General features: G+C 48.5%; 1 protein-coding gene across 1 annotated transcript in view; it reads right to left on the bottom strand.

The window, feature by feature from the left end:
• Positions 1-4,591, bottom strand: part of LOC142575417 (uncharacterized) — a 629,386-nt gene extending 624,795 nt beyond the window's left edge. Inside the window, exon 1 of the mRNA XM_075684777.1 lies at positions 4,384-4,591. The gene's annotated coding sequence lies outside the window, so the exon portion shown is untranslated. The remainder of the gene's footprint in view (positions 1-4,383) is intronic.
• Between the last annotated feature and the right edge of the window lie 22,768 nt (positions 4,592-27,359).

The following is a 27,359-nucleotide window of genomic DNA, read 5'->3' as shown; positions in this document are numbered from 1 at the left end:
GTCCCCATGCTAATCTAGCCATGTAAGGAGTTGTTCAGCACTCTACGTAACGATGAATTTTTAATGAATAACAAAACCGATCACCCTTCGCCGATAGAGTGGTTTCCGGCATTGTTTCTGCGTACGATCTTTCTCGACGAAGGATTCAGTTTCTTTTACGCGCGAGAAACATTTTGATTAGGCAGCTTCCCTGAGGGATGTGCTACATTTCAAGCCACAGCATACAAAGAACTCCGAAAGCCCACGTGACTAACCCGAATTTAAGAACGCAAATAGTAACCAACAAGCCTAACTAGTTTTTTTTTTCCTCATGCAAGTTCTCCCGAACACGTTCCCTCTTTCTTTCTTTTTTTTTTTTAAGTGGTAGTACCGCTTCTTAAATTTTTTTCGCACTTTCAGCATAACAGGCATTCGTGCCCCCAAAGCGTGCTCACCATTTTTCCAGCCCTTGCTTTTTCCAGCTCTTACAAAACTAAGTTTTCATCACGCGTGTGTATACGCCTCCCTTTCCTGAAAAACGCATTCGCATTTGTCTTATAAATCACGGCAACCTTACGAAACCTTCCAGAATGGTTTTCGGCTCCTTCCTCCGAGAAAGCGAGAAAGCGTCGGAAGAAAAAAAAAGAACGAAGAAGAAATTCATAAAATGAGCGCTCACAGCTTGTGGGCACGTAATGCCCGCGCAGCTGCCTGCCTGCTGCGTTCAGAGGCCATCTCAGTTAGCCCCCGTAAACGCAACACGCAGAACATGCAGAACCACGATTTGTGCTGACTGCGGAAGAAAGCGCTTTTCGTGACATAACGTGTCAGCCTTTCACTCAGCGGCCCAGACAGCAGCTATGCGAGAGGACTGTAATCCTCCCTTTTCAAGAACCTTGTTGACGCGAATCTTTCTCGCTGTCTTTATTTTTTTTTCTTATTTTCCCCCTTTTCTTTCTTCGCGAGGCGAGTACGTGAGTCTGACTCCTCGCTAGCGCGAAAGAAACGCAAACCGTGAATACAAGGCCGTGTAATAGAGCCCTGCTTTCGGCGCAGTCACGCGTTTAGGCAGGATTTCTAGTTATGCATGCTGGGGCCTTTCCGTGCGCCGTAAATTTTCGTGCATAAAGAAAGCGTAAGCGGGTTTGCCTGAACGGTGGTGACAACCGCGTTCTAACGTGAGCTGGTGTTAAAAAGAAGCACGTCTTGTACCGTTCTCGGCAGCGCAGGTCATAGAGCGGAGTACAGGGTCGCTAACTCGTGACCGAGCTTGAAACAAGTATTGTAGGCTGCACTTCACAAGCGTTCATTTGTGCTTCCATGATGTGCTCACATTAGCAGTCTCTCTAATCTAATCTAATCTAATCTAAATCTAATCTAATCTAATCTCTCTAATTGCATGGTGAGAACTTCTTAAGGTCTTAACCAGCGTTAGAAAACCGTGCGATGGCCTAAACGCAGCAATGGCCGACTGACATGATATATACTGGCATCCCGAAAGCTATAGATACGTACAATATGTGCAAGCGTGTAGGCGGTCCCGCGCTAGCTACATGTAACTTCTCGCTTTCTTCAAAAATTTAACGCGATCTCTGGCATGCTGCCCCAAGACGACATTACAGATCACTAGATAAGATAAGCGTAGAGTATAACGTAATCGACCCACTGTAGTGACTCGGTGGCTAAGGCACTGTGCTGCTGAACGCGAGCTCGCGCGAGCGGTGCCAGTCATGGCGGCCGCAATTTGACGGGAGGAGCAATGTAAAGAAAGCACTAGTGTGCTTAGCTGTAGGTGCCCGTTAAAGAACGCCAGGCGGCAGAGAATACCTCTTAGACCTCCACTATGGTCTCCCTCATAAGCTGCCGTCAAGTTTCAGGAAGCTAAACCCCACAGCTAATTAACAATTTAGTGAGTACAACGAAAGAAAGGTCGATATGCTTCAGGCGACAAGCCGTGCATTCGAATGTGCTTCAATATTGCATTGTCCATAGGGAATGTCTTGCCATTCAACTTACAGTTATTGTTCGCAAGTACCGCGAACTACGGGAAATGTAATTGAGGAAAATTTCACAGTGGGCTAATTGGATGGACATACTTACATAACACTGTTCAGCAGAGCGACGAAAGGACAGGACTTGAGCAATGTGTCGGGTGTCTCAGGTGTCGTGTGTTGTTTTCCCGCTCAAGTATTGTCCCTTCGTCGCTCTGCGAAACAGTGTTAAGTACGGGGAAATATATACGCTATCTTGATTGTTATAAATTAACAATGTTATTCTCATATGAAACGGTATACTTGATTGATGTTACTTTTGTTTCTTCGTGCTGTATTTTACTGTTAGCGTAAGCCAATTTGGTTTTAATCATGTGCGCTGTATCACGCTGACGCCAAAATATGTTTAATTATAGGGTTCGTGGTCTCCTCAAGCTGCATAACTGCAGTTCTTAGCTGCAGTCCTACCATCAGTTTGCTGTACATGGCGGCTAATATACTCGTTCTATTCCATTTCATTTCATTTCATTCGTTAGTAGACGTTATTGCAAGTGCTATGAAAGATACTTAGGTACTTTTCAATGCTCTTGATAAGTGCTTCAATATTCATCAGTAGTCCTACACCGGGGCAAATGGCCCTATTCTCGGTAACAAAATCAGGAGCGATCGTGGATAAACACGGCACTGTAGTTTGAACACAGTGTGAGTTGGTTCTGATCCATAGCGTTGCTTTTGCACGAGGTGCGAGAACTAGTGAGCTAGCGTAAAACGGCAAAGCGCTCCGTCCACTAATTAGCAAATGCGCAGGGCTAAAGTCATACCGAAACGAGCCCAAAAGAAGGTGACGTCCTTCGAGGGCCGGGTGAACCTGTTCACGAGCTAACACATGAGAGAGGGTGCTGTCTATATCTCAGGCCACGGCAGCCACGTTCTGACGAACGCGTAATGAAAAAAAGAAAGGAAAAAAAAAGCGATGAAACGAAACAGCGAAAGAAAGAAAAGGGAAAAAGCATACCGCTTATGTATTAGTGCTTCGGTGCACGTTGTGGTCAAAATTATTTGCCCTCCTCTGCCACGTCCCTCAACGCCCCTTATTAGTATGGGATGTCAAACCCCACGTACTGTGTGAGGAGTGTAGAGAACGTCTCCTCGGCGCCTGTTTCCGCTATGACGACCGGCGCATTAATCTCTTTGCAGAAGTTAGACTCAATATCATTCTCGGAGACAGAGGTCCTTGGGTCGTGGACACAGGTGTCGCAGGCTCAGGAACCGTCACGTGCATCGCTGCAGTTCCCGACGTCGACAGACCCTACCTAGTCCGTCAGTGCACCCTGCGCATGGAAATACCCCCACTGTTCCCTATTTTCCCTTTCTTTCTTTCTTTTCATTATTCTTTTCCTTCTTTCCTCCTTTTTTTCTTTCTTTCTTCCTTTAACCTCTTTTTCCCCTGAAGAGGTTAGCAAGCCAGACGGGCGTCTGAAGTCTGAAGTTGCGAGATTCCCACAGTCAGCACAAGCCACGCTATTGCAAAAATAAACTGCGGGGACTTTGCCAGACGAAGCATCCAGCAATACTACCTCTGCGGCGCTTTATCACGCACGTGCACGTTCTATCAGGCGACTTTTTTCCCTTTCTAGCAAATACACACAATAAATGCGGGGGATGGGGGAGAGATTGTGCGTATCTGCACCTGCCTGCACGCAAATGTATCACGCGAGTTGGTAGAGCTCAAAGGTCGCATCAGAGTTGCCAGAAATCTCCCAGTATGTCGCGGCTGTCTTACTCCGTTGTGTGTGCTATTTACAAATGCACCACTGCTTGTTCGCCCCCACTGTCACCGTAATCGGTCTACCGCCTATTGTCATTTGCCCTCGCCTGTCACCACGTGCATGGGCGCAAGACCTGCAGAACTCGACCACGTCACGCCGAGATTTCAATTTCTTTCCAGTTGCCGGTAACTCTGGTTCTTTGAGCAGTTTTCGAACGGCAGTGAGTGTCCGAGTGAAGGACAAGTAGTGGGCACTACATTCTCTCTGAGCTCACTCCGTCACTAAAGCACATGCGAAATCTAGCGCGCACTAAGCAAAAGCAAGAAACAGAAGAACAAAGAGCCACAGAATAGTGTGCTGTGCGTTCACAGTCAAACGGCCTGGCAAAGTTGAAGATCGGCTTAGATCCCTCTAAGCAAGTATCCAAGTCAGTGCGCAACGCCGGAATGTAAGTAACTCATTGCTCATGAATGATCCGAGAGCAAACGTCACAGTGCAGGCTGACGCTCATTCCGTTTCTCTCTCAAAGCGGCTACGTTTTCCGACACCCAGTTTCAGAGGACCCGACTTGAAGCGCCGCTAAAGATCTCCGATAAGCGCGTTATGTTTTGTGCTGCCGCAAGGCACCAACGTGCTACACTTACGGTTGCGGAATCCGACGCTTCCTTTCGACGCTGCAAACTCCGAGCCCTGCGCCTTGAACTCTGACCCGGGAGACTCCGAAAAAAGGCCGCGGCGCGAGCCCTTGGCTCAGGTTGCGGACACGGTCGAGCTCGCGCTCTCGCCGTCGTGTGTGTACCTGAGCGGGCGACCGCGGCGCTACCCGGAAGCGTCCGCGCGAAGGGTTTGTCGTCCGACGCGGCCGGGAAGAGACTCTCACTTTCCGCAAATTTCGCTTTCGAGCATCGGCGACGGTCCCCGCGGCGCCCTTTCCGGACATCGCGGCGTTATCGCCTCCCTGCCGCGGCGCTAAACTGATAAACGCAAAACGACGCCGGTCCCCGGAAAGGGGTGGACGGAGAAGTGTGCGACAAACACGCGGCGCAACGAGAGAAAGAGAGAAGACGAGCCTGAAAATGCCGCGTCGCTCTGGATTGCGTGGACAAACAGGCGCTGTGCGCATCGGTGTAGACACACGCGCGCACCCGCGTTGGCAGCTAAGAAAAAAAAATAATGAGTGGTGTAGCGTGAAATAGAAGACCGAAGATCACCAAAGCGCGAGCAAGTTTAAGCGTAAGCCAAGCCTAAGTTTAGGTGTAAGATCTCGATAACAGTGTGCCTACGTTCATAGCAATCACGCAGTATTAAGATCCCACATTCACAATAATCTCTTTCTGTCGAGAGCTTGCCGGGGTCTACTCGGTGAGGTGACGCCAATATCGGTGCGGGAACGCGAAATACGTGATATAGGTCCGACAACGCACGAAACAAATTTCTATGTTCTGCCCGTTTAGTAGTGAAGAGCCGGTAAACCCCTCGTAATTAGACGCGATTGAAATCATCGGCAAATCGAGCGTTTCTCATCAGAAAAGCTAGCAGCCACGGGCCACCGGTGAAATATTGCTGTGGATGCCATCCTATCACAATTGGCTCATTAACGGCGAATGTATTCACATTCAACGTTACTAGAGTACTGTGACTATTATTTTATCGTGGAGCCGCAGTGATGTCGCAGTAACTGCGTCTTCGTAATTCTTAAACGAAGACGCAGTCACGCAGTGACAATGCGTGCTCTTTCACGTTTCCTATAGTGACACGGGCCTGGACTCACGCCTGTGATACCTGTCGTGTAATGTGTCCTTCACCTCGTTCCTCCCATTATCATCCCCCATTGTGACACTTTTTCTTCCCCTCTTCCCCTTCCCTTACGTAGAGTAGCAGGCCAGATGCTCCATTATCCGGCCGACCTCTCTACGTTTTACAGTCATTAAAATACTTCTTCTTAAACGAATTCGTATTATCAACGCGAACGAACATGTACTTCCTGGTACTTTAGCATACCGAAGTTGTATATGTAAAATCGATCTTTCTCTTCAGGCAGCTAGCTTTAGTTTTGACGCAATGTCCTGCTAGTTACAACCACATGAATTCTCTAGAGCCCTTGGAGACCCTGGGTTGCTCTTGTTGTCTCGTTCAATATGAACCGCATGCTGAAGGTTCTATGGGACCGTCATGTCCGCGTGGTCTTTCGCAGTCAGTAGCGTTTTCGCGTTACAACTACCACTTGGACCGGAAACAAATTATAATCAGGTTTCTACATATCTATATCTATATATCTATACCTATATCTACATTAAGTTCACAGATGGTTAACCAGCAAAGCTGAAACGTGCGGCCCAGGGGTTTATCGCTGGGTAAACCCCGAGGGTTCATTAAAGTCTTTCTCAATTAATGGTTGCGTCTTTATGTTTCTGATTGATTGATTGATTGATTGATTGATTGATTGATTGATTGATTGATTGATTGATTGATTGATTGATTGATTGATTGATTGATTGATTGCGACTATGAGCGCGGTAGCAGTGGCACGAGCGCGTTCGCGCGGTGTTGCGTTTCGCCTGCGACACGTGGTTTTGCCGGCGCGACTGCGGCGGGGCGGCAGACATTTTGGCCCGATCATCGTCGCCGCAACGCTCATCGGCAGGTGTTTCCAGGCGCGACTGCGGCGATGCGACCGCAAAGGATCACCCTCTCATTCCAGTCATTGTGCCCGAACCAGGCGATGCGAAAGCAGGGATCATCCTCTCATTACAGTCATTGTGCCCGACCGGCAGCGCTACGACAGGGTGCTACGAGATCGTGCTCGACATGGTGCTACGGCAGCGCTACGACAGGGTGCTACGAGATCGTGCTCGACATGGTGCTACGGCAGCGCTACGACAGTGTGCGTCACCATTAGCCCATTGTACATTCACGTGCTCGTCTTTTGAGGGGTTCCTTCTTGCCCTCAACTGCGAGAGTATAAAAACAGCTGCCCCCGGACGCCAAAAGGAGGGCTCCGATTTCTTCTGTTGAGTAAAGTGCTCTCCCGTCTCTCTTCTTCGGTCAACCTGACCGCCAACTCTTTGCGATGTTAAAATAAACAAGTTGTTTTGTTGTTACCAGTCGACTCTTGCTTTGCCGGGACCTTCGGATGCTTCCAGTTGTACCCCAGGCCGCCAGGCCAACGCTACCCTTGGGGCTTGCGACCCAGGTACAACCACGGGCGTCAGCGCCGAGTTCCCAACAACCGATCGTACCAGCGGTGCGATCCAAAACATCTGGTTGGCAGCGGTGAGATCGCCTCCGACTTCAAACAACTGTCTGCCAGCGGTGAGATCGCGACAACGGAGGCCAGCAGCAAAGAGATGCAGTTGACTGTATGCTGAGCAGCTCAACGACGATCCGGGAGCAGTGCAACGAGCCCTGTGTGACGACTGGTTGCCTGCAGCGGAACGACTGCGCGGAATTCCTGCCTGCGAGGTTTGGTGAGTGCGGGACTTTCTTCTTCTGAGCTTTGCCAGGCTTTTGTTAGTGTCAGAAACAGAGCTGGTAATTGTGGTTGTCGTTGCTGCCGGGTTAGTTTGCGGCAAGACAATAGTAAGCAGTAGAGAAAGCAGCATTCAGAGCAGCCATGGATTTGAAGTCGTTGCGCAAACCGAAATTGTTGGAGCTTGCAAGAGAGTTGGGTCTGGATGTCTCGGACAAACTCAGAAAACCTGAACTGCCAAAGGCTATTCTTGAGTTAGAGGCTGAGGACGACGAGCTGTCGGAATGCCTTGAGACTATTGAGGAGAGGTCAAAAAGACAGGAGCGCGAACTTAAAGAGCAAAAAGAGAAATATGAGCGCGAACTTAAAGAGCAAAAAGAGAAACAGGAGCGCGAACTTAAAGAGCAGAAAGAAAAAGAAGAGCGCGAACACGCTTTGGAAATGAAGCGTCTCGAGGTAGAGATGGAACGCGCTCGTAATGGAAGTCAGGCACACGGTGCAGGAGAACGAGTATTGTTCAAAATGACTGACCTGATGCGGCCGACGTAGTCGCTCGCTTGGATAGAGAGGAGGCAGAGGATTTCGACAAAGTAAAATCGAGTCTGCTAAAAAAGTACCGGCTGTCTGCGGAGGCGTTCCGTCGGAAGTTTCGGGAAAATGAGAAAGGCAGAAGTGAGTCATATACAGAGTTTGCGTATAGGCTTATGTCGAACATGCAGGAGTGGCTCAAAGAAGAGAAAGCGTTTGGTGACCACGATAAAGTTCTGCAGTGTTTCGGGCTAGAACAGTTTTATAGTCGGTTACCTGAGAACGTGCGATACTGGGTCTTGGATAGGCCAGACGTGAGTACGGTGGCTAGAGCCGCTGAGCTAGCCGAGGAGTTTGTGACGCGTCGAGCTCGCGGAGCTAAGGACGGTCAAAAGGGTGAATTTGGCTCGAAGTTTGAGAGGCCGAAGTTCACACCCATGAGAGCAAAGGGGAACACGCGTAGTGAGGATGCAAGTGAAAGCAGTCCGACCAAACGTAAAGAGACGGCGGCAGCCGAAGCCGAACGCAGAAAGCGGTTCGAGATGAGGCGAGCGGGCGTTTGTTATACGTGCCAGAAGCCGGGTCACTTTTCGGCGCAGTGTCCGGAAACAACACCAAAAGTTGTGTTTTTTTCAATAGGCAGCACTGACGAGAACATGAAGCTTCTCGAGCCTTACATGCGAGACCTCCTCGTGAACGGGAAAGAGTGCCGAGTGCTTCGCGATTCCGCAGCTACGATGGATGTAGTTCACCCGTCTTACGTAGAACCCCATATGTTCACGGGCGAGTGCGCATGGATCAAGCAAGCCGTGGAAGCTCATAGCGTGTGTCTGCCAGTAGCAAAGGTGCTTATTGAAGGACCTTTCGGAGCGCTTGAGACGGAGGCGGCAGTGTCATCTATGCTGCCACCCCAGTACCCGTACCTATTTTCAAACAGGTCCGATCACCTCCTGCGCGAGAAGGGGCTTTTGTTTGGTGAAGCTAGTGTTCAGGCCTTAACCAGATCGAAGGTTCGGGAGCTCGCTGCAAAGGCGGTAGTTGCGGGGCCGACGTTATCAAACAACGAAAAAGGGTCAGAGGCGCAGCAAGCTGATATTCCGAGCACGCCCGAACTGAATAAACTTGAGTCTGTAACGTTAAAGGCGCCAGATACTGGAGAGGAAACGCCCGACGCGGGAAAGTTAGAAGAGCTATCTACTGATTTGCTCATCGCGCCTACGTCAGACGGACTTGATAGGTTGCTAAAAGTCAGCCGGACGGCTTTGATAGCCGAGCAAAAAAAGGATGGCAGCCTGGAAAACGTGCGCTGCAATGTCAAAGAAGGTATCGCCAGGAAAACTGCGCGTTTTGTGGAAAGAGGTGGAGTCCTGTACCGGAAGTATCTAGACCGCAGAGGAGTGGAGTTCGATCAGCTGATCGTGCCTCAATGCTATCGTCAGGATCTGTTGCGCTTGTCACACGGGGGTTCGTGGTCCGGACACCTTGGAGTTAAGAAAACTAAGGACCGTCTCTTGCAAGAGTACTATTGGCCAGGGTGTTTTCGGGACGCAGACCATTTCGTGAGGACATGTGACACTTGTCAGCGGGTGGGCAAACCAGGGGACAAATCGAGGGCGCCGTTGAAATTGGTACCTATCATTACGGAGCCTTTTAGACGGCTCGTTATTGATACTGTGGGACCTCTGCCGGTAACAGCCACGGGGTACAGACACATTTTGACTGTGATCTGCCCAGCGACAAAGTTCCCTGAAGCAGTGCCGCTTAAAGAACTCAGCTCAGTTGAGATAGTTAATGCACTACTGTCCATATTTGCGCGAGTTGGTTTTCCTGCAGAAATTCAATCAGATCAGGGCACAGTGTTTACTAGCGCTTTGACGACAACTTTTCTCGAAAGGTGTGGGGTAAAGCTGCTACACAGCTCAGTGTACCACCCACAGTCGAATTCCGTTGAGAAGCTCCACTCCGTCATGAAGCGCGTGTTGAGAGCGTTGTGTTTTGAACATCGAACTGACTGGGAGCTGTGTCTGCCTGGGGTGATGTTTGCTTTAAGGACCGCGCCGCATGCGGCTACGGGGTTTTCGCCAGCTGAACTGGTGTACGGTCGCTCGCTTCGGTCTCCGCTTCGCATGCTTCGAGAATCATGGGAAGGCAGGGGCGACGACCCAGTCGTGGTGGAGTACGTACTTAAGCTCCTCGAACGCTTAAGAAGGGCACAGGAGTTGTCAGGTGAAGCAATGACAAAGGCCCAGCAGAGGGCCAAGGTTTATTATGATCGGACAGCCAGGGCCCGTCGTTTTGAGGTTGGCGATGAGGTCATGATATTGCGCACATCGCTAAACAACAAACTAGACGTGCAGTGGGAGGGCCCAGCACGAATTGTTCAGAAACTGTCGGACGTTAACTACGTGGTAAGTCTGCCAGGAAAGCGGAAAGCACAGCAAGTTTACCACTGTAATCTGCTCAAACCTTATAGACAAAGGGAAGCAGTGGTGTGCATGATGGTAAACGTTCCTGAAGAGCTTCCGGTCGAGCTTCCGGGACTAGGCTCAGTGACGAACAGGGAAGACACCGGTCAAGTCATTAGTGACCTTATCAGTAAAGCACCGCTGTCGCCCGAGCAGAAAACCGAACTACACCAGCTATTACAAGAGTTTCAAGGTCTGTTCTCTGAGAGGCCTGGTAGGACTTCTGTACTTACTCATGATATAGAACTTACCTCCACAGAGCCAGTACGATCCAAGGCGTATCGGGTGTCACCCCGCCAGAGCGATATTATGGAGGCTGAGGTAAAGAAAATGCTACAGCTCGGTGTTATTGAGGCAGGTGAAAGTGATTATACCTCCCCTTTGATTTTAGTTGAGGTACCGGGCAAGGAACCTCGTCCTTGCGTCGACTACCGCAGGCTTAATTCCATCACTAAGGATCAAATTTATCCGATCCCTAACATCGAGGAGCGCCTTGAGAAAGTTAGTAGCGCTCAGTTTATTTCCACCCTAGATCTTGTCAGGGGTTATTGGCAGGTTCCACTTACAGAAGAGGCTAGTAGGTATGCGGCGTTCATTTCACCAATGGGAACATTCCGTCCTAAAGTGTTGAGTTTTGGTTTGAAGAACGCGCCATACTGTTTTTCAAGCCTCATGGATAAAGTGTTGCGGGGACAGCAAGAATTCGCTTTACCGTATCTAGACGACGTAGCGATATTCTCCGCATCCTGGTCTGAGCATATGGCACACTTGCGGGCAGTGCTAACCCGCCTGCGCGAAGCGGGCTTGACAGTCAAGGCTCCTAAGTGCCAGTTAGCACAGGCCGAGGTTGTCTACCTCGGTCACGTGATTGGTCAGGGTCGTCGCCGCCCCTCTGAAATAAAAGTGGCCGCTGTGCGAGACTTTCCGCAACCGCGCACCAAGACCGATATTCGGTCGTTCTTGGGTGTCGCCGGCTACTATCAGAGGTACATCCCTAGGTACTCTGATATCGCGGCTCCCCTGACGGATGCTCTAAGAAAGACAGAGCCTCAAACAGTCGTCTGGGACGAGACAAAGGAAAGAGCTTTTAGCGCCCTAAAGAGTGCCCTAACAAACCAGCCTGTGCTACGATCGCCAGACTATACAAAAGGGTTCGTTGTTCAGTGCGATGCTAGTGAGCGAGGCATGGGCGTTGTACTGTGCCAACGGGAAAATGGAGAAGTAGAACACCCCGTCCTGTATGCTAGTCGTAAGCTGTCCAGTCGTGAGCAGGCGTATAGCGCCACCGAGAAAGAGTGTGCGTGTCTCGTGTGGGCCGTTCAGAAATTGTCATGCTATCTAGCCGGCTCGAGGTTTATCACTGAGACGGATCACTGCCCTCTCCAATGGCTGCAGACCATCTCTCCCAAAAATGGCCGCCTCCTGCGCTGGAGCCTCGCTTTACAACAATATTCCTTTGAGGTGCGTTACAAAAAGGGGAGTCTCAACGGTAACGCCGATGGCTTAAGTCGAAGCCCCTAACGTAGGAATCAGCCTCAAAATTGTTTGTTACTGATGTTTTTCTTCCTGAGGCAGGATTTTTTTTAACATATTGCTTTTGTTTAGTGTTTCAAAGTGATGATATGCTTTCTAGTGCAATTTTTCAATTTGTGGACGCGTTCTGAGTGATGCTAGACTACTGTAAGGAACTAGGCAGTGGTATAAAAAGGGGAAAGAGCCTGGCAGGGCTTAGTGAGGGTTGTGCCGTGCTTGCTGACTGAGCGGTTGAGTTTCAGCGTAGTTCTAACGCTTGCCGGGAACGAGAACAAAAATGTGAACTCTCCCGAAGTCACTTTGCAGTGTCCCGTGCGAACCTGAACGAGAGAACGAGGCCTTCTCTGTGCGCTGCGCTCAAGAAACGTCGAGGGACGCCCGACTTCGGTTATGAGCATCATCGAGCGACATCCCTCCGGACAGCGGATGCAGTCCCCTGTCCATCGGGATCTCCTTCCCCCGGCGGGGCGGTCTGTTGCGTTTCGCCTGCGACACGTGGTTTTGCCGGCGCGACTGCGGCGGGGCGGCAGACATTTTGGCCCGATCATCGTCGCCGCAACGCTCATCGGCAGGTGTTTCCAGGCGCGACTGCGGCGATGCGACCGCAAAGGATCACCCTCTCATTCCAGTCATTGTGCCCGAACCAGGCGATGCGAAAGCAGGGATCATCCTCTCATTACAGTCATTGTGCCCGACCGGCAGCGCTACGACAGGGTGCTACGAGATCGTGCTCGACATGGTGCTACGGCAGCGCTACGACAGGGTGCTACGAGATCGTGCTCGACATGGTGCTACGGCAGCGCTACGACAGTGTGCGTCACCATTAGCCCATTGTACATTCACGTGCTCGTCTTTTGAGGGGTTCCTTCTTGCCCTCAACTGCGAGAGTATAAAAACAGCTGCCCCCGGACGCCAAAAGGAGGGCTCCGATTTCTTCTGTTGAGTAAAGTGCTCTCCCGTCTCTCTTCTTCGGTCAACCTGACCGCCAACTCTTTGCGATGTTAAAATAAACAAGTTGTTTTGTTGTTACCAGTCGACTCTTGCTTTGCCGGGACCTTCGGATGCTTCCAGTTGTACCCCAGGCCGCCAGGCCAACGCTACCCTTGGGGCTTGCGACCCAGGTACAACCACGGGCGTCAGCGCCGAGTTCCCAACAACCGATCGTACCAGCGGTGCGATCCAAAACAGCGGTAGCACCGAGGTAGCGCGGTAGCGCCGACGAGCCAGCTGTGGAAGAAGACGACACTAGAGACATTGCTGATGACGATAGTTCTTTTCTCCATGCGGACACGATACCGGGGAAACTAGCGCTTACCAGCCTCGCTGTAAAAAAAAAAAAAGAAGGGAATAGTAAACAATAATGAAAACATCTGTTCCCTCGCTTTCCGTTTTGTACGTGCGCGTCAGTAAACAACTTCGCGGCTATTTACCCGCCATTACCAGTTCTGCGCCCTGCTTCCATTCCGCTTGTACTGCTCTGCTGACTGCATGGCGTGCCTGCTTTCCTTTTTCGGATGGTCCCTCATCTCTGTACTGTGGTTTCCGCACTAGCCGGCTTGAGCCAGAGCCAGAGCCCGAGAAGGCCGTCAAGAGTGGCAGCGTGCGCGGCAGATTGCCGCGAGTGTCCACTCACGACCTCTGGCAGGCATCTTCCGCCAACGCCACCCCTCCTCCTCCTCTTCCTCGTTGTCGTGTCCCAGAGATAAGGGACTAAAGGGGTTATTCGAAATGTTGCAGAGTGGAGTAGCGTAATCTTGCAGCGCGAGTGTCGTGCCTCGCGGCGAACGCAGATAGCGGCACCCGAGGACGTGCGCACGCGCGTGCATACGGAAAGAGAGGAGCGAGCGATCTTCGACGAACACCGCGTCCGCGGCGTTATCGCATTTGCGTGCAGCGCTTCTTCGATATACATGGAGTGCGGTTGCGCTGTCAGAGGGGCCCATCTCCGGTGAAGGAAGTTAACCGCTTTATTAGTTGCAGTAGTAGTTGTAGCAGCAGCAGCAGCAGCAGCAGCAGCAGCAGTAGTAGTAGTAGTAGTAGTAGTAGTAGTAGTAGTAGTATCAGCAGCAACAACAGTAGCAGGATTAAATGTGTGGAAGGAGATGTTGGTAGCTGTCGTAGGGGCTCCTTAATTATCTTTTACTGCGTGTGAAATTATAGTAATAATAAACACAACGACGTTTAGTCAAGAGTTCGATGAACACTCGTCACTTCAGGCAGCGTATGGCATATAGTCATAGAAACAACGGGTCCTTGCTTGCTGCACAACTTATGTAAAGAAAGAGAGCATGGTCCATTAAGACGTTTCTTTACTCGACGTTTCGGACGAGTATCAAGAGCCACACTCTCGATAAAGTACGGGAAAACACACACACACACACACACACACACACACACACACACACACACACACACACACACACACACACACACACATATATATATATATATATATATATATATATATATATATATATATATATACAACGAAGATTAATAAGTACCCGCCGTGGTTGCTCAGTGGCTATGGTGTTGGGCTGCTGAGCACGAGGTCGCGGGATCGAATCCCGGCCACGGCGGCCGCATTTCGATGGGGGCGAAATGCGAAAACACCCGTGTGCTTAGATTTAGGTGCACGTTAAAGAACCCCAGGTGGTCGAAATTTCCGGAGTCCTCCACTACGGCGTGCCTCATAATCAGAAAGTGGTTTTGGCACGTAAAACCCCAAATATTATTATTTAAGATTAATAAGAGAATGCCTTACGAAGATTACAAATAAAAAGTTAGCTTCTTGTCGGGTCCAATACATGACCACGCTGTGCCTTTGCGTCGTTACCCTGCTGCACTCGCGTTTTACTTACAGAGGTATTATGCGAGAGCGGCTGACAAATTGTACGCATAACCCTTGCTCATTGAAAACGGTCGAAATGGTCCCTCTACGATGCCCCGCTCTGCGCTGTTCTGACTCATTGTTCAGAGTATGGCTCTTGTTAAAGCACACTATAGTTCCTTTTCTTTTTCTCCGTTGCAGACGCATGCAACTGGTTAACGTGCAAGGTTAACGTATACATGTGATTATCACGTGCATCACATTGCTAAAGGCGGTGATTCCTGTGTGGTGAAGACCTTTGTTTCATTAACAGAAAGGAAAAATGGTTTCCGTTGATGTTGGGTAGATTGCCAATAATCATGCGCGTGTATTTTCCTTAGCCTAATAATAGCAGTCGGGACTTTCTCTTTGCTCCCGTGTTTGCAGTGAAACCGGAAGGCAGGGGGTCTTTGCCAAGCTGCACCGAACTAGTCGGACGGCAAGGAACCGGCTATCTGCTGTGGCGTCGGTCGCGCTTCAAAGGTCGCGGAGGCGACGGCGACATCTACGGAGGTGCTGCGCGACGCTCGGCTCAAAAAGAATAAAAAAAGAAAACGAAAGAAAAGAGGAGAACCATAATAAGAAAAAAAAAAGAAACATGCAAACAAGAAGCAAATCTCACGGCAAACTCTCGCCAAAAGACACCTTCGCTGTCTCTATTTCGCTCAGGAACAATGCTTTCGGGCGTCTGAACCTGTTGCATCGCGTATTCACCCACCTGCTCGTTCTAACATAAAGCTTCGCGAGCTACGCATTTAAGAAGAGATAATACGCGCAGCATCAATCTCAATTATCATAGGCGCCGCGGAGGCAGCTGTTACTGTGAATATGCAGGCGAGATGCAAACCGATATTGCATACTACTGCAGTGTGTCGAGAGATGTGCTTCGCATGGTGTCGTCACAACGTTTGTGTTCCTGTTGCTCACGTTAGCTTGCGCAAAATAAAGCGGCGCGTGTAATGAGATTTACATAAGCAGAACCTAGGGCCCTAATTTGACTGATTCACAAAGAATAACTTGTAAGCTTGAGTCTCTATGATAAATGGCGTAAGATAAAAAGAAAACGCAAGAAAATGGCAAAAATGCTATATATTTCTCACGTCACTAACACACACGCTGTGTTTGTGTGTGTGTGTGTGTGTGTGTGTGTGTGTGTGTGGTAGCGCAGCAGCCTAATGTGTCATTAGCTTATGACATTAGCAGCCTGCTAATGAATTCGTGAATTCAGGTGTGCCTGTCCTCACATTCCAGATAGATTTGCTCTGTATCTTCCAGCGCACGTCATGCATGTGTCGTGTCGTCATGCGTTCGTCGTGCATGTGTGCACGTCGAACGCATGAAAAAATGAATATCGACTGTGGAATTATTGGCTGATAGCAATGTTTAACCTCGCCAGATGGATTGTTTCCTAGCGAGCTGACAAGATCACCTTAGCGCACTCCGAAGCATATCAGTTCAGTTGACACGTTTGTTTACCCGTCAATAACCAGTATAACGAGAATATGCGGACGAACAAACCATGCGATGAAAGGCTGTACAGTTTTTTTTATCTTTTCTATATTGAAACCATATGGACTAAACGTTGTATGTGCAACCCCGAACGTTGGCAAACAATCCGCAGCAGTAAAGCAGTGGCTGTGCCTCCTCTTTGCTGAGCAGAAGGTCGCGGGTTCGAATTCGGGCTTAAAGGGGTCCAAATTATTCCAAACCCATTCATTGCTACCCGTCTCATGGCACGGGTCATATTTAATATGCCAATTTATGAATCATTCAATCAATCACTTAATTAACGAACAGCCAAAAGCACGAATTTGTTTCCTGTTTCTCAGGTTGGGAAGAAGAAAAAGAAAAGAAATTTTACATAACAGCCTTCCTATCTAGAACTCCGCCGTGCGCTCGCCGGTCGCATATTTGGACGTCGCGACTGAAGTTGCGTGCATAGAGTCTTACATGCTAAAATGGCGATCTGATTATGAGACAGGCCGTAGTGGGGGACTCCGGATTAACTTTGACCACCTGGGGTTCTTTTACGCGTACCTATGTGTAGGTACACGAGCGTTCTTGCATCTCGTATCTATTGAAATGCGGCCGTCAAAGCCGGGATAGAACCCGCATCCTAGAACTCATCAGTGCAGCGCCATAGTCACTAAGCTACCGCGGCGTCTGGAATGCGAAAAAAGAAAAACAACTAAACTTTAGTAGACAACGGGACCTACTGAGATTGCGATTCTGTTGCAGGCTCCTTCAAACGAATGAGCTGGGAACGACCAGTTCCCATGGTTGAACCTCGGATAACGAGTGCCGAGATCATTTCATTAAAGGCGTTTCCCCACAAAATCACCTCTCGACGGGAACTTCACGCTCCATCCTCTACGCGGTGAAAGAAAGATACGCAAAGAAAAACAACCGAACCTACAGTGAATGAGGAGTTGATCTAATGGGCACCCTCTTCAAACGCATCCTCGGGCGGTATCGAGGTGATCGACCTCTTTACCGCGGAAAGCATCAGTGCCGCCGAAACTCGCCCGAGCCAACCGAGAGAAATGACAGCAAACGGGACTTCAACACCACGACGCCTCTCCGTCAGCGGCACACAAAAGAAGCTAGGCGAGAAAGAGAGACGCAGTGGTGTTTCGCGTGTAAGCGTCACCTTCCTCTTTCCCCTTTCACCAAACCTCGCGTCGCGGGCCGTGCCCACTTCGTCCCGATAGAATAACAATGCCTTCCATAACGGAACCCGCGAAATTCTCACCAATCCCGGCGAGAACACGCTGGGTACGATGCGACGACGTTGGCGATCAAACCGAGGCGGCGGCCGGTTTTGAAACTGAAAATCTCGTTAGAAAGGAAGGCTGGATTCAAAATGTGAACTCCATACTATAAAGGTGAACGACTTAGCCAGGGCCTCTGCTGGAAAGCAGAAAGGACTATAGCGTGTTGCACCGAACGGTACAATATTGAAAAACTGGCGCCTATACTCACCAATGCCGGGTATAATGCCATTCACATGAAGAAGCAAAGAAGAGGTGGCTTCAGAAGTGAAAGAAACGCGACACGTAAACGTCGACCGACAACGTGCGGAGGAAACGGTGGCCGCACGCATAAAACAAACAGAGCGTTATTCAACGAGCGCTTCGGCTTCGACAAAATCGAGGAGTTCACTGACCTAATACACCGGGCACACATATAACTTCTTTCTTTTTTTCGCCTTCGCAGATATAGTTTTTTGCTTTGCGTAAGTTATTTCTTTTTCTCTAATTCATTTTGTCGTTCCGCACTCTACTCTATTTTGTCCTTTCAGAGGAAGCGGCGAGCGCGAAAGGGTTGCGGGAACTGCCAGACCTATAGCAGAGTCCAACAACCCCCTTTAAAAAAAGAAACCCCGTTGGTCCCACCACAGCGTTTACTTTTTTCACCCTTTCTTCGCCAACGGTAGTGCTAGCACGTAGTGAAAAAATCACGCGCGAGAGTGCCGTGCGAAAGATGTATACACAGAAAAAAACCTATCCTCAGAATACTCGGCCCACAAAACTCGCCTCTGGAAAACCCGTACAACTCTTTGGGTCCCACAGTTCGCTTTTCCCCCTCAAAAAGTGATGGGAAAGCAAAAGCCTACAAGCGAAGAAGCACGGGTGCTATAGCACAGGCGCGAGAAAAAAGAAAATATACAAGCATTCAAATGCAAACACATGTAAAAGAAGGACTATCGGGAGGGAGACCCCCATACCCCTTTTAGCGCCAAAACACTTTTGGTTGTACTTTAGTTCTTGCGCCCGCTGCGCCAGGTTCCACTTCAGGAACACCCCCCCCCCCCCCCGAGGGAGGGAAAGCGCGAGCGAGCACGTGCATAAAAAATATCGGACGGGAGAGAAAAAAAAAAAGATGCGTAGCCATGAATGAGAAGCACATACGCTTTACCCACGGTACAGACCATGGGTCTCGGCTCTCGTATGGCGCGGGCGTACAAACAGAGCGTTGAAAATTTCTGACCATATTTTTTTTTAACTCGTGTAGGTGGCTCTGAAAGTACAGCTGAAAAAAAAATACACAGAAAGGAGAGAACTTCGAAACAATATGTTGGACAGGCGTGTTTTGTTGTCTCTTGGAGTGGGTGAGAACAATGTCGTCGCGGACGATGGTGCATCGATTAGAAACGAGCCGATGAATTCGTTAGGTCGTGTAGCTTCAGGGGGACCGAACTGAAACAAACAAGCAAAAAAAAAAAGATGAAGATATCTATTTATTTCCTTGTCTTTGTGTATAGCCTTGTGACGCGAGCACATTGTTTGTTTGGCTTAACGGCAAAGAGAAGCCCTTCGAAGGCGATCATGTAAACCTTTGTCGTCTGAAATCAGCCGAGACGAAACGTATACTGTGACGGCAGCGAGACGAGAGTGTGGCAAATGGCGAAGCGATCGCGACAGTGCCGCCCGTGGTGCTGAGAAGCATGAATCATAGTGAACCGTTATGTTGTCATGGTATTCGTAGATTGTGCGGCGACCAGATACAGAAGATCGTTCATAAAGACATGATCTATACGCGCAGGCACTTCATGCGTATATCCGTCGTGAAAACCCCAACAAGCAATGACATTTGTTGGCACTACTTGCCAGGGCAACCAAGATTGCTGGAGGAATGTCACATTGTTATTCATAGAAAAAATGAAAGCTCACTATCTATAGAGTTCAGAAGAAAACACAAAAGTGTACGCGTTTCGTGAATCCACCAACGGTGTCAGTGTTCTTGCTTCGCTGCGCACTGCAGGCTAGCAATCTTTCACTTGCTAGCGGAAGCCTGTGATTTCACAACCTAAACTATACATTAAGACAACTACAGGCTCGCTCTACAGAGTAAGTATTTCACGAAATAAGGTATTCGAGTAAGTAACCAGCCGCTGATATGGAAGCTTGACGTCGATACTCTTTTCACGATCGAAGTTCCAAGCGCGCGTGAAATTTCGACGCAAAAAAGCAACTTTCTTTGTAGTTGCTTATTTCAGGCGAGCTTAGGCGTTACACTAACGTCAAGAATGCTTTTGTTGCAAGCCGTTAATGGGTGAAGTTGGTTTTACGTCACCCGTTTGACACAGCAGTGCATTGTGCCTAACGTAAAAAAAAAATGTCCTTGTAAGAAAACGGCAAATAAAGGTGTTCCCAGTTGTGCATTCATGATCTCCGTACAAGTGAAGATGTTGGCTAACGCAATGGCCAACTGGTGGACAATATCTTGGCTGGCTACTGAGAAACATCTTCACCAGTGCGAATAACCCCTGTGAGAGGTCGCACAAACTGCCCGTAAACACCGTAAACGATTGAATAACTAGTTTTTTTCTTTTTTAATTGCGACTGATAATCTCATCAAGAAAAGAAGTATTTGTGGCTTTCCGTTTTACCACTTGCTCTTGTCTAAATATGACACGCGCAAACTGAAGCACAGTTTCTAGAGTGATATGACCCCATGTCTCGCAGAAGTTGAGCAATGTGATTTCGCCCAAAAGGCAACGTAATATACATTTTCGACTTTGCTGACAGTCAACGAACTTATTGAGCAGTGAACATTTAGCTCCCGACTCGGCAAGTGCGAAATCAGCGGCGCCCAGCAATCTCATGGAATGACGGTTGACCAACCGTGGATAAACGGCTGAACAACGACTGGAGCAAAGTTCGACATCGTACTTCGAACTTCATGACGGATTAAGCTTGGGTAACAATACTAATAGCCAAGCAAAGACATAGAGAGTGTCCGGTTGAAGTAGCCCAAAGGCCTTTCTACGGCTGTTTTGTTGCCTTCGTTATTCGCACACCTAATATCAGAGGGACAGTGTCATTCAAGGTGATACATGTGTAAGTGGAGTACCTAGTCAATTCATGGGCTCTTTGCTTTTAGATAAGATAACATTTACGTACTCAATGGGTGTAACTGTAAGTTTTGCCGTGACTGCTCGCGTTAGACCTCTTAAATACTTCTCACTGTTATGGTTTTTCGTTCAAATGAAAATATAGCGAAAATTATTTATTCGGCAGCCATGAGGGAATGCGGCGAAATATCTGAACGCATCTTCGCAGTTGAGCTGCGTGGAAATAGACGTGACTGTCCTTGTTCGCAAACTTCCTTTTAACTTACCGTGTTTTTTTCTCTCTCTCTTTCTTGGGGCTAGACAAAGAAAGCAGTAATTCAAGATATGGGGCATGATCAAAGAAAGCACACGCCAGAAATTTCGCACACGCGCTCACGTAAAAGAGGAATCATGAATGCCTTCGTTCTTATCTGAGAACGTTGCAGGTACGGGTCCCTTTACTAAATCAGTGACTAAATCAGTGACCACCGCACGTTCTTATTCAAAGTAGAGCATTGTTTCAAAGCGTCGCCCTTTTTTTAACCGCTCCTCCCTGCCACACCTCCACTCGACGCAAAACAACGTATACGTGAGCTCTAGGAATCTTTTCTTTTTCCGAATTATTCTTTCTTCCAGCCTCTCCTCGTCCAGGTACAACACGGAGTAGTATCAGGAGGCGGTTCAAAACAGAGGCGCCACAGAATCCACCCTTGCCTTATTTCTTTGTGCACGCTGCTCATACTACAGCACAATGTTACAGCCGTTAGCACTCTTGTTGTACTGGCTGCTGCGTTCTCGTCCACAGCATTCGCGTGGTGTCCGTTGCTGTGTTCTCGCTCACAGCGTGGTTATGCATGATGCGCGCAGAGAAAACGACCAACCAGTTGCGCAGAGCTACTTTGTTTCTACTGGCAATGTTACCGTTTCTGCTTAAAGAGCGAAAGGACAATAAAAAATGCGCCTCCCTGTGAACAATGCTACGCCTTTGTTTTTTCGCTCCCCTTCGTATAATCACAACGCCCGTGTTTTTAGGACCCGGCTTTTTTCACCGGTCCACGCATCCTGGCCAGGGACATAAAAAACAATGCCGTATGGTTCCGGTGTCGCTTTTGTTTCTGCCTACCGTTTCATTCATAACTGTCTCGCGAATAACTTTAGACCGACTGTTACATCTTCTCCTCGGTATGGCGTTCTTCTTTTTTAAATTTTGTTTATATATGAAGCTGAGATAAACAATACTTAGATGCCAGTATGTTTAGTAACGATCCTTCCGACGCCCCTACCGTGGACGAAACAAGCGCAGATTGCGTAATCCCAAACCCCATTCACGCGTAGATGTACCTTTGTTTCAAACTGGCCCCGAGAGCTCTCAGATTTCGGGGCCGCGGACACGCGCATCTTTCTTCCCAGCCCAACCGCTCTTGCTTGCCGGTGTTTACCCACTACGGGGCGCGTCGCATCTATCTATATGACCACCACATTTTTTTTTCTTCAATATTTTTTGTGATCTTTCAAGTGCGGGACACTTCGTCCCTCTCGTTTTTTTTTTTTTTTTTTACATACCTCGCATTTGTCACCCCAGAGGGCGCCTTTTATCGTGCTTCTGCAAGCCCTATAGCGGTGTTCCGTATTGCGCACTGTGCTGTATCTATTGCGCGGGCATTTCAAAGTAGACGGGCGATAAGACAATGAGTATACTGAAGCTCTAACACACACAAGAGAAAAAAATATCACCGACTCAACCCATAAAAACAAAAGCCATCGGCGTTGGAACCCCGTTCCTCATTCACGTCCCAAAGCTCCCCCACCGCTTCTTTTGTTCTCGCTTTTTTTTTCATTGTCCTAAAAAACGGTTTGAGGTGTCGGACCGCTCTTCAACAAAGACGGGAGGTAACTCAATGGCGACATCAGTGACCACAAATCATACAAATTTCCATCTCTCTCTCTCTCTCTCTCTCTCTCTCTCTCTCTCTCTCTCTCTCTCTCTCTCGCTTAGTCCCTCGGTCTTTTTTATATACGCGTCAGCGGGCCTACAAAATAAGAGCTCACGAAAAAAATGGCAGAAGTTTGGAGTGTACTGCCACGGGAAAAAAAGGACGAGGGTGCAAGCAAGAAGGGGAAAAAAAAGTACGATTTGCATTTCAACTCCGGACGGGTGTTCGATCGGAGAGCTTTTTCCTTTGTACATACGGACGCCGGTGTGCCTACAAAACAGGCGTAACGGAATACGAGTGAGTGCTGCCGGGTACGGAGGAAGGAAGCGTATAACTCTGCGACAACAAGCAAACAAAACTGAGAGACGCTTAGTCAACCGAGACGGCCGCAAGCACACCCCTCATATTTTGAGCATTGTTCCTTCATGTTTTGCTTTCTCTCTCTTTGTCTCTTTTTTTTAAATCTAGAATTTAGACACAAGTAAACGTTCCTACTTGTTCTTTTTTTTTTAACTCCATTTCTTTTTTGCCTAATTCAACACACTGAACTGACGTATGATGAAGGATTTCAGAAAGAGAATAAGCGGGAGCGCATAAGCCACTCGAAGTGAACAAATCTATCTGCCTTTTGTCCTGTTACGACATCATTCGCCGCTATTGGATTGTTCATTTGCTCTGTACACAGGTTACATGCACTTGTTTCTTTTCTTTTTTTTTTCGATGGAAAGGCAGAATGGTTTTTTTTCGAAGGTTCCTTTTTTTTCTTCGCTCGCGAGTATGCAGAGAAAGCGAATGCGCGCTGTGTGTTGCTCAAACGACCTAATAGACGCTCGGCTCCAGTCAAGTGTTTCATATGACGCTGTCGTACTACCTACCACTCAAGTCAAAAAGGCGGTCAATGCAGCGACGGTTCTTGGCGGAGAGGAAGTGGTTACATCTTAACTTTGAGCAGGTGAACTGTAGGCGGCGCGCGCGTGCGCGCGTTTGTAGCGGTAGAAGCTCCGCGTCCTGACGGGGAAAAAAAGAAAAGTGGTAGGAAGAGAGCTGGTTGCACTTAGGGATGCCGTCGTATATTGCAGACTGCGTGCCTTTTCGCAGCGCTTGCTTACTCAATAGCCAATCAATTCCGTATTTGTCGTACCTCTCGTGAAATGGCGCTGTTCAGAGTGACGTCTTTCTTTCGAGCCTTTCTTTTTTTATTTTTGGCGCGCAGCAGTCGTTACGTGACCTCGATGTGCTTTTAACTTTGGCGAGGTTTTATATGTATGAAAAAAAAAAAGAAAGCAGAGCCTGTCGAAGCCTTCAATGAGCACGGAGCAGTGGTACGAAATGGGAGTCGAAATGAAGACGCAGCTGCCAAGACTTATACGGACAAATTGCGATTGCGTTCACCTTGTGTTTGCTTTCGTTTTTTTTTTTTTTTGAGCGTATCCTTTTTTGCCTCACTGCTCTCACCTGCTCGCGCACTGAGCACTTAGTGACGTTTGTCAACGGCCAGGTATACTCGTATTGCAGAGAACAAAACTGAAGTGAATCTATTCGTTTCGACATTTCTCGAACCTGCTAGCGCTGCTTGCACAGAGAACAACACATGCCAACGACTTGCACCCGCAACCGTACCTCGGTCTTCGATTGCGGTGGCTACGGAACAGCAGTATGGCAGCGCAGATCAATTCGCTCAACGAACGTAACGAACTTTCGGTTTGCTGCGCATTGCCGAGTGCCTTATCGACGTGCGCGGTTGATACGAATGGCGCTTCGATTGATCGGGGTGCACTAGTGTTTCGGGGGTCAGCGACATCGACAAAGGCGATTGTTGGCTGTCATGCCAATTGAAGTGCCAAGCCAGCACGCTTTGAATATCTGGTGACAGTATAGTAACCCTGCAGTGTATAGCGTCGGAAAACCAGCCGCCGAAAGTGCGTCAAGCAGCACGGCACCATTGTCGAGATTCCTTGTAGCGAGAGACGAAACTAGTGCGGGAAGGCTACTCGTGTCACGTGACAGAGGAACGTTCACAGGTGTTCCCAACGGCTCCCTTTAAACAATTCTGTTGTCTACCGCGCCTTTCTCGGTAAAATGGGCAGCCGGCCTTTTGGTTCGTCAGGTGCCTTGCACATGGCTGACATCGGGCGGCTGCGTCCGATGGGAACCCTGCTCTCCCATAACTTCCACGACGCCCCTCGCTATCACATGTACTGCTTATATCTTGTAGCTTTCTATCGTGAAGGAAGAAAGCCAGTGCGAGAACTACGGAGACGTTGCTTGGGTACGCCTTGGTATTTCTCCAACAAAAGCTTGCTCTTTTGTAATGCTTCTTTTCTTTTCTGTTCCTGTCCCCGCTCTATCTCAATGAGTATTACGTGCCAACTAGATGTATAAGAATGTTGTGTACCTTGTCTGTATACATTTACGACAGCGGCATGAAATGTTTGCTCGTCGGGTTCAAGTTCTCTCGCACGATTACCACAGGGAGTTTTGCGAAGCCTAGCGTGAAAACGAAGTTTAAGGTTGTAGCTCTTCTATTACACATTCAGTAATTGTTGAGATGACTATACGTAGGACTGGCTTGAGCTCGTGAGCTCATCTAAATATATTGTAGTGGAGAAATAATTTTTTCTCGGCAACCACTTCACTGACTTTGATGAGATGCTCTGTATTTAAAAGTCTGTGTATTGTCTCTTACCAGTTCATTGTATTTAAAGAATAATAAACTGAAACTGAAACTGAAATGAAAAATGTTTAGTCTAGCAAGTGCAGGAAAGCATATATCTTATTTAGGCCGTCATTTGTTTAAGAAAGTGTTGAAAATGGTAAAACTAAGAAAAAAGAAAAAAAGAACTCAGGTACCAAGTTTGCAACGCTGTCACGAAAAAAGAAAGAGATCTCAATTCTGCAAATGGTATCTGTACTAGCTAAAGCGGGCAAAATTAATGCTTTATACAACGCTCTGAAATGTTACAAAACATTCGCAAGCATCGCACCACTTCACCTAGGCTGCTAGCTCATATATGAAACTTGTCGGCTTCAAGTACTCTAACAGATGTAGTTTTCAGAACGGCGATGCCTGCTTTTGGTGCAGAGTTACAGATTTCTAAACTTCGTGCTTCAATTGTTTTCTGAAGCTTACCAATTTTGTGAAATTTTACTAAATCTTTCTGGGTGCTAAATCAATCCATGGGCTGACTTGAGTTCGTTCCATCAGAAGACGACGACAATCACAGTTCCTTTAAACTGTGCAGCTATCTTGTTTCTTCGTTCCCAAAGGTGATTGCTCTTGTTTATCTCTCTGTGAACTTTGCAAAACTATGCAATTGTTATTTTCACTAGAAATAAATCTGCGTTATTAGTATCTTGTGTTGTCTGGTTCTCTTTTCCTGTGTTCGTGTCTGCACGCCTTACCGTTTTTCACGATGAATCCATGCCAACTAGCACAGCTTTCTGTAGTTCTAAGTTATTAGTCTACCGTTGAAATTTTAAAGAAGAAGAAGAAGAAGCAGGAAGGTCAACCAGACGCGCGTTCGGTTTGCTACCCTAGAGGGTAGAGGGTTTGAGAGATGAAAGAAAGAAAGAAAGGAGAGAGAGAGAGAGAGAGAGAGAGAGAGAGAGAGAGAGAGAGAGATGGGGGAGGGAGGGAGGAAAGTGCTAGCAATGCGAACACGTGTGGTTGTCTATAACGCCTGCGATCGGTCACTGAGGTCAGTCGATTTCATAAGCCGTTGCAATTCCCGCGTCGTTTTGTAAGCTTCACGAACCAGAAGTATACCGTCTTCACGTTCGCCGATGGTATTACTCGTGGCCTGCACATCAGTACTTGAACGCATTCACCCTAAAGGTGTTTACTTAGCACCGTTTTATAGATGTTCTCTTAGTCTCTAAACGAGAACTAACACGAAAATACGAGCATCCGCGGGCGCGCACACGAACAAACATAATTATCAAAGAGCTACAGTCTATATCGGAAAAAAATAAACGTCTGAGTCGGTCGTTGTCGGCAATGGCTGGCTGGCCTTTGCATTCTCGCCCGACTGCTAACCAGTCGTCAGGGAGTCATTTGCACTTGTATGTAGCCGCCGGTTACGCCCACAAGCGACGTCTTAAGTTTCCATTCGGAGTTTACAGTACGGAGGGGTTGACGCACTTCGCAAGGACATGAATCAACTGCGCGATAATCAAAACCGAATAAGAACGGAGACGAGGGGAGCACGGTTACATGCTCGCGCAGCAGCCGCCCCCCCCCCTCAGTCACCCTCCCCCCCATTTCATGTTCGTCCTTCACTTTACCTCTTATTTCGAGCTCGCTATAATTATACGTACGCTAACCCGGCTCGTCCGTGTCTGGCGACTGACCCCCCCTCCCCCCCCCCCTCCTCTCCGTCTCGAGCCTTTCTGACCTCCGCCACGTAGCCTGCGTCCCAAAACGGTGTTTCTCAAGGAAACTTGGGTCGGCGACCCATTACTCGCGCCCGCCGGTAAAGGGGAGAAATGGTGCACGGTGTTAAGTGCGTGAGCGTGTTTACGAAGGTGAAGGAGGGGGGTGGGGAGGAGGGGGTCCGCATTTTGGCGGCCGATATTATCTCTCGATCCGGCTCGGAATCGGTGTTCCTATACAGAATCGGCTCTAAAATTTCCCACACCAGAGCGCGCGCTAGGCGATGAGAGAGTGCCGCCGGCAGTTTTCGGTGGAAAACAACGCTGGGACTGAAGAAATAAATAATAAGAGACAGTGGAAGAAAAGGAAATTAAGAGACTCTCTGAGAGGGAAAGACCCCTCTGTGCCTGGGCGTCGCGGATGTACCGTATATTACTCGTGCAAGGCCCGGGCTCGTGTAGTAAGGTCGGAAAACACCCATCTTTGGTGCTACGAAACTTGGAAACAAAAAGAAACCTTAATCAAAGCGCGCTCGCCGCATCGCACGCACCGCAGCAGCCAGGATTCAGCGAAAGCGACAGTGATAGCCTTAAAGTGCACTCATTGGATAGATT

The sequence above is a fragment of the Dermacentor variabilis genome, chromosome 3 (assembly GCF_050947875.1).
Source record: "Dermacentor variabilis isolate Ectoservices chromosome 3, ASM5094787v1, whole genome shotgun sequence".
In the NCBI taxonomy this organism is placed as follows: domain Eukaryota; kingdom Metazoa; phylum Arthropoda; class Arachnida; order Ixodida; family Ixodidae; genus Dermacentor; species Dermacentor variabilis.
This window is presented reverse-complemented; position numbering and strand designations above follow the sequence as displayed.